Source organism: Neofelis nebulosa, chromosome 8, assembly GCF_028018385.1.
Source record: "Neofelis nebulosa isolate mNeoNeb1 chromosome 8, mNeoNeb1.pri, whole genome shotgun sequence".
In the NCBI taxonomy this organism is placed as follows: domain Eukaryota; kingdom Metazoa; phylum Chordata; class Mammalia; order Carnivora; family Felidae; genus Neofelis; species Neofelis nebulosa.
In genome coordinates, this window is record NC_080789.1 from 136,534,437 (window position 1) to 136,542,915 (window position 8,479).

Below are 8,479 nucleotides of genomic sequence, written 5' to 3' on the forward strand. Positions count from 1 at the left end.
AGGACTGTGTCTGGGAGAATAGTACTTGACCGTGTTTACACGTGTGGCCGTCCCGTGAACGTGTCACCAGTGTGTCTGGCATCTCCATTGGAACAAAAGAGGTACCCTTGCGCCCCTGCCCTGTGAGCGGTCTGTGTCACCGGTGGAGCACGAACCTATCCTTCTGCCACTGCCCACGCCAGTAAGCATTACTGAGGGGCAGAGCTCAGGCGAAGGGGACAAGGGCATTTAGGGGAAGGTGGTGAAGGAACCCTACACAACTTCCCTTTCTTCCAACCCCAGCCCATCTGAACCAGCCAGCTTCTCTTCAAATGCACTATTTTGCCCCTACTGACAGTCAGGTTCTGTATATAGAAAGGTGTGTTTTGGGGTGCCAGGGTGGCTCAGTCGGTTAAGCGTCCAACTTCAGCTCAGGTCGTGATCTCACTGCTCGAGAGTTCGAGCCCCTCGTGGGGCTCTGTGCTGACAGCAGGGAGCCTGGAGCCTGCTTTGGATTCTGTCTCCCTCTCTCTCCACCCCACTCCTGCCCATGCTCTGTCTCTCTCTCAAAAATAAATAAACATTAAAAAAAATGGGTGTTCTGTTTTGAATCACGGGAGCGTTTTCTCTCAGCTTTTCTCCACTACCAAAAACAAAGCCTAAGGTGGCAGACAAAAGTGGGAAGCTTTTGTTCACTTTCTCAAAATACACTAGACGCAAAGAAGTCAAAGGTTATGTGGCTGAGTAAATACGATCATTGCATTTCTATTTGTGCCTGAAGATCTTTGATGGCAAAGACACGTAAAGACTGAATATATAACAGGATAAAGTGGAAGCTGAACACGTTTCCGGACTTCTCAATGGAATGAATTAAGGCAAAAAGAGGGGAAAAAAAAAAACCCTTACATTTCTCTCCATCTTGCCACCAAAAACCAATTCTATTTTTAATGTTTCCGTTCTCTGGCAGGGCTGTTCACAACCTTCCGTTCCTAGAAGCTACTCCCCATCCTTCCGGCATTTGGACTGCCACCATTTCATTTCAAGGCTGTGGGGCAGCGTCATGCTTACCGGAGGTTCAAAGACCACATTAAAAAAAAAAAAAAAAAAAAAAAAAAGCTGCTTGCATGGACGTGACCTTGGGTGGCTCCAGTGGGAAGACCGGACGTTTGTTTAATCAGCGAGCTGAAAATACTACATCAGAATAGTAGATGGGCCACAGTGACTGACTAGAGACTAATTTTTTCAGGACATTTTGTGACGTCAGCCCCACCCTGGACTAGCTCATTTGCCGTCTGGAAGTGTCCTATTCAGTGGACTCACAGAAAAGTCTTCTTGTGTTATTCTTTTTTTTTTTTTTAGATGTTTCTTTATTTTTGAGACAGAGAGACAGAGCGTGAGCGGAGCAGGGGCAGAGAGAGGGAGACACAGAATCCGAAGCGGGCTCCAGGCTCTGAGCTGTCAGCACAGAGCCCGACGCGGGGCTCGAACTCATGAACCGTGAGATCTTGACCTGAGCCGAAGCTGGACCCTTAACCGACCGAGCCCCCCAGGTGCCCCCTACCACCGTTGCTTTCTTAAGCAGAGGCCAACTCAGCACATCACCTTGTATTTTCTCTCCTTCCTCCCCTGCTTTAATTTCCATTTTCCCTCCTTTCTGTTGCTGGGTTATTTAATCCCACAACCACACACTAGCATAGAAGCTTTGCCTCAGACTCTGTTTGGAAGCCCAAATTCGACAGTTGGTCTTCTAGAAAGACCAGAGTCTTCTAGAAAGACCAGATCTTCTAGAAAATAGACCCTCCAGATGGGATTTAGAATAGGATTGCTACCCATCTGAAACCAATAGGAACCCTTTTGCCAATAGGAACACCTCTGGGATAACAGATCCCAGCAGTGGCCTCAACATCACTCAAGCTCCGGCCTGTTATTGACGAGGATGAACCGCAGGTGGAAGGCAAGGCTATGGGCAGGGGCAATGATATCAGTGAAGACTACAGAGGGGGTGGAGTGCGCTTGGCCGTGGTGGCCTTGGAAAGGAAAGTGAGAGGAAGGCTTAGGAAAGCAATTTTTTCAGCTTGGGTGCATCCAAGGCAGCTTTCGGAGACAACTCTCATCTGACACAGACACGGGGAAGACCTACCGAAAAATCAGGCCCGGGATCTGATTATAAGGATAGCATTGCTGCCAAGGGTATGAAGTGTGCAACCTTGACAGCCTTCCTTCTGCAAAATCAGATGGTGACTTTTTCTGATCGTCTACGAGAGAGCTTCTGAAAGCTGGGATAGGGTCACGGAGTACATAAGCCAAGAATCCTGAACCCTATGTTGTCCTGACGCCTCTTAGCTAGCAGGCCTTCCCCTTGCCTGAGGACAGAATGCAAAATGACCGTACAACCTTGGTTTGAGGACATAATTCGATCCAGAACCATGCTTCTAATCCAAAGTGCTCGTATATCAAAGCGAATTTCAAGAACCGTTGGCTCAGTTGTGATAGAGTGATGTTTGGCAGCACGTACTGCTCGTATTGCAAGATGTCACTCGTTTAACAAGTTAAAATTTATTGGAAGTGTTTGCTCGTCTTGTGGGATACTCGCAGAACAGGTTACAATCCAAAGTTTTACTGTATTCTCGAGATGGGTATCACAATCTCCCTGCGAGTCATTACTTCCATGATAACCGGATGGGGCTCAGGACAGCCCACGCTGGGCATTACAAACGCTGATCCTGGAAGGATCTGTCCCCGCACCGCAGGAATTGCGGGAAGTGCCTAATGTACCGGCAGAAGCTGGGGGTGCTTAGCCAGAAGTAGATGAGGAAGCTAGACCAAACACTGGCTAAGAGACTGGATGTTGGGCATTTACCTGGGACTTGGGATTTAGCATTCTCGTAAGGACAGCTTGGAGCCAGTCTAATGCTAACGTGAGATGGTTCCCAGAGGCTGGCCTATAGTAAACACGATGGAAATGCCAGAGCATTCTCTTTGCAGTATTGAGGAAGAAGTCAGAAGGCTGGCCAGATGATGGATCCACTCTGTAAAACAGGGATAGGCGGATGCTCCTGCTTTTTTTAGAATAGAGCTTTCAGGCACATGGAACTTGCACTTTCTGTCTTGGAAAGACAGTGGGGCATCTTGTTCTGAGCACGCGAGAGTTGGTCGTCATGGGAGAGAGTATACAAGGGGCACCACGGGTTGGCGGCTCGGCACCCCACTGACTCCCGGACCTGTGCCTCCTTGATGCACAGCCCCGGACTCTGCGGCCAGTACTTCCCCCCCAACATCACGTGCAGTCACGTCTGCTCCTCTGCCCCTTGAGGCCCGGCCCACACCGCCACGCAGGCAGCCGCGTGCACTGTGGCTCCCAGAGCCCATTGTAGCAGACCCATCCAGACTTCCACGCCTTCCGTCTCTGCACCCAGGCGAAGCACTGGGCTGTGTGGAGGTGGCTTCTCCCCAGTGGCAGAACTGGAATCCGGAACCTGATCCTGGAAGTGCCAGGGGTTCGTGTCCCATGGGCAAACGTTAATCAATGAGAGACAGGAGGTGACCAGCAGGTAAATTCCTCTGCCGTCCTCCCCCAGATGGACTTTCCCCAGTAGGGTGGTCTGGACATCTGCCCAGAGACCTCCCACACGTCTGAACAACCACTCGTGCCTTGTCGTGAAATCCTGGCCAGCAACACAGTGCACTACGATGCGTTCACCCTTCCGTGCCTTCCTCCCCTCAGCCTGGGAGTCCACCAGTAAAGCTTCAGCTTATAAACTTATCTATTTTCCAGGTAACTAGCCGGAGGCAGGAGGCAGTTATTATTATATTTGTATATGCACTCTACAAATAATAGTGGTGAAATATTCTGGTGTAATCCGGCCATCATCTGGAGCCGGGGAAACGTACAAGCCTTGTGCCATTGAGAACGCTCATCGTAACATGAACCCTTCTTGGATTGCTTTAAGACATGGGTTGGAGGTTCAAATTAAAAATGTTCTTTCTGGTTATTAAAGTAATATGTGTGTGTTACAGAAAATTTGGAAAGGTGGGATGCATGGGTGGCTCAGTCAGTTAAGCGTCCAACTCTTGATATCGGCCCAGGTCATGATCTCACGGTTCGTGAGTTTGAACGCTACGTTGGGCTCTGTGCTGACAGTGCAGAACCTGCTTGGGATTCCCTCTCTACCCCCCGCCCCCTCTCTACCCCTTACCCCAGCTCATGCTCTCTTCTCTCTCTTGAAATAAATAAACTTAGAAAAAATTGAAAGTAGAGGGCAGCCGTTAAGTCTATTCTCTCACTACATCTAGTTACCACGTTACCGCACTTCCACATATATATTTATAACACAATATTGAAATCAAGTTTATGTCACTTAAAAATTGCTCGTCAGTTTATTTTGTAATCATGCTCTCTGGGGTGGAGTTAATATTTTTATGTCTCTAATATTTTCTAAAGCTTCAATACATGTACAGGGCACCTGGGTGGCTCAATTGGTTAAGTGTCCGGCTTCGGCTCAGGTCATGATCTCACGGTTCATGAGTTCAAGCCCCGCGTCGGGCTCTGTGCTGACAGCCGGGAGCCTGGAGCCCGCTTCAGATTCTGTCTCTCTCTCTCTCTCTGCCCCTTCCCCGCTCATGCTCTGTCTCTCTCTGTCTTAAAAGTAAAAATAAAAACATTAAAAAAATTTTAAAAAAGAAAGCTTCAATAAATATTGAGGTGATTCATCATAACAAATGTTTGTGTGCCACTCACTCAGCTTTGACAAATATGACTGTTTTGCCATATTTGCTTCAGATTTATGTATTTTATAAAATCTTATAGGTAGAGTCGAAACCCCTTTTATCTCCTCCCTGGTTCTGTTTCCCTCCCTCGCATCCCAGAGGTGACCACAGTTCTGACTTTGGCGTGCTCCAGTTGTAGGTGGTATTTCTATATTCTGACTGCATTTGTATGTAATCGTAATGACCCGTGCTTCTGTTTGATGGGATCTCACTATTTTAGCGAGTGTTATCAGGCTGCACGCATCAGAGTGCAGTTTGCTGTTTTTGCTCAATATCCTCTTTGTGAGAGTTACGCATATTACTGTATCTCTGATTCATTTCTTTTCACTGTTGCATAAATTCCACTGAATGTAAGACAGTTTCCTTCTCCATCCTCCTACTCTTGGACCTCAGTGTTTCTGCTGTACCAAACATTCTTGTACAGTTTTTATTATGTACACGTGCTTCAGTGTCTCTGGGATGTCTCTAAAGGTGGACTTGTGGGTCATGGGCTGTGCCTCTTCTCCGCTTTGCTGGATATCACCAGTGGCATCACAGGGGGATCCCAGTCTGCAGTCCTGCCGGGGATGTGGGAGCCACCCTGGCCCCACACCCCTGCCCGTCCTTGGCCGAGCTCCTAGTCATTGCTAATCTGACGAGCATAGACGTGATAACTCCAGAGAGTTTCCATTTGCGCTTCTGTAATGACTAGTGACCTCGAGCGTCTTTGGCCATTCCTGTCTTTCTTGCGAATCGTCTGCTCATAACCACACATTCTCATTCTCTCTCCCTCCCCTGCTTCTTCCTCTTGCTGATTTATAAGCGTTTCATAAAATGACTCCTTGAGGTTAATCCCCTATCAGTTGTCTGCACTGTAAATTTCTCCACTTTGTCTTCCTCTCGTCACTTGACTTTGTCCTTTGTCGTTCAGAGAGGTGTTTATTTTAATATACTTCAATATAGCATTCTTTTCCGTTAGGGTTCTTGCTCTTATTCTCTTGTTGAAGAACCCGTTGCTACTTGGAAGACATCCAGATGGTCTCTTTTATTTTCTTTTAAAAGTTTGACTGTTTCCAGCCCCTCCAGAATATTTTGGGGTGGGGGTGGATCTTGGTGTTTCCTGTATCATCCAGAGAGGTGATACCAGTTCACAGTCCTGCCATACGAGCATCACACCTGCACCAAGTCCTCACCAGGGCTTGGCAGACTTTGTGGTTATTGCCGGTCCGAGGAGTGTGGGAACGGTACAGTCAGGGAAGGAGTCAGACCATCAAATGACCCTGTTCTATCTGCTGAGGATTTTCTCCTTTTCCCACAGACCTGCCATTCCGATCTGTGTCACTTTTAGCGTTTACGTATACGTGTGGGTCTGTGTCTGGCCCCATATTGTGTTTCATTCGTCTGTTTGTCCATCCCAATGTCATTGCCACACTAAGTATTAGGGCTTTATGATAATTCTTGATACTCAGAAAGGGAAATCTGCCCATCTTATGCTGACTCAAAGCTGTCTCGGCTATTCGTAGTTTTATTCTTCATCGTGAATTTTGGACTCAACTTGTTGAACTCCAGAGAATACTCTGTTGTGATATTGATTGGAATTCTATTAAATTTATGGGAACATTTGGAAATCATTGACCTCTTTCCTCCTTTTGAACCTTTCTGTCCAGAAAATGGTGCAATTATTTACTTACTCATGTTTTTTTTTTAATAAATTCTTCAGTAAGGTAATGATGTCAGTCTCCATGAAAGTCATTTTGCCTAAAATTCTCTTCATTATTACCTTTAAAAAAACACACAAAACATTCCAAATAGCAGGTGGTATGAGAGCATGTTCTGAGGACAAAACTACATTTTGCATTATTCGGGCTATTTAGAAATGTGATTTTTTAGCCCATGTGAAAATTCATATTAACACGGGGTTCATCGAAGTTTCCATTCCCAAAACGCTTGGTTAGTTGACATTTCTAAATGTCTCTTCTGCATAGTTTAAGTCTTAGTAAAAAACCTCAGTTTTTCTGCAAACGGTTTGAAAAAACTGCTTTGCATGCTACCCCTTCTGACTTGTCATAAATCCCTGTAGCTGAGAGGTGTGAAGTTAGAGTGGTAGGAAGGTGGGAACAGTCTCTTTGGTTCTACGCCTCACACTGATCACGCTGACCTACGACATTTTGAACAAAGTGGCCCATGCTCTCCCCTCTGTTGGCACAGACTGTTGACCCTGTTGTAATACAAACACCTGTGCTATATGTCACCGACCAACTGACCCAGCTGAAATAGGGCATCCTTAACATGCAAGTGACCTGATCGGTGCTGTCCCAACAATCCCTATAAATGAGCTGAAATGGAAACGTTTTATGAGACACTCCAGCTTACATGCAGCTAATCATTCTGGTAAGAAACCCAAGAGAACACTGATGGCATCTGACAAAAACGATTCATGCCTATTAAGCCGATGCACGGTGCTGAGTCCATTAGGGAGAAAAACAGCACTGTCCTAGCTGCTCATCAGAGGGCGGAAGGCCATGTGGAAAGGAGGCAGACCATTCACAGAAATCGCTGCCGAGGAAAACAGAGCTGATGTGTGTACGAGGGGGTTCAGGCTGGGACTCAAGAGGGACGTGACATTTCCATTGCTTCTCAGATCCCTCTACAAGGTCCCAGGTTACTGGTCAGCAGTATCGAAAACTCGGACGCCTCCTGGACAGTGAGGCCAACGGTTGCCTTGTCTTCTCATTTTCTAAGGGCGACCAGAAATCCAGATATTTCTGTGAAATTTCCAAATTGTTCGATGCCAGCAAGAAGTTCAGACGTTTTAAGGATGATGATATCTGGAGGAAGATGTCTACAGCCAGATGCCAAGCCACCAGGTCAGGAGCTCTGCCTTGCTCAAGCCTGCAAGGTCCTTACCACAGAAGCCACCTAGGAACTACATTCAATAGTAAATAGAAGACACTTCGCTGGGAGATTTTTTTTTTTAATCACCTTTCCCAAGGCACTCAAATTGTTATCTACTCTGACAGTAGTTAAAACATCAGAGTTCATTCTTACTCAATTGAAGGCTTACTCATAACTCTCCAAAGTGAGAATGAAAGGCCTCACGGCATTATCTGACTGTGTAGGGATGGCTATGTTTGTGCATGGTTTTGCTTTGGGAGCAGGGGCCTGGTTCAGGTGCTAGCTTGCTTTCTCCATTTCAATCCAGGAGAAAGAAGAGGCTGGTTATCAAGAGGTCCAAACTGCAGGCTTGCTGTGCTCCAGTGGTATGACCTGAGTCAGGTAGATGAGCCCCTTTACTTTTCCATTTCTTCATCTGTACAATGGGCATGAACATGCCGTGATGGTTCACACCTATGGTGTGCTAAGCTCTGTGCTGGGAGCTACACAAATTACCCGACTTATGCCTTACAGTTCAATGAAGACTACAGGCATTATTAGATACCGTTGTATAAATGAGAGGGCTGAGGCTCAAATATTAAATCGTTCACTTTTGGAGGACAGATTTGGGATTTGAAACCTCCACAAAGTGAATGTGAATTCACCTGGAACAAAACCCAAGGTGCTTTTCAAACTCAAATCGGATCATGGACCAGCTTCTCCAAAGGGACCAACACAGGAACACGGCCATAAGCTGGAGATGGGATTCACTTATTGGTGGACCATCCGCCGTGTGTCAGGTGCATTGCGAAAAATAGAACAGAATAATACTCGGGTCTCGTGTTCTTGTGTTCAAGGGACTGACAATCAACTAGAGGGA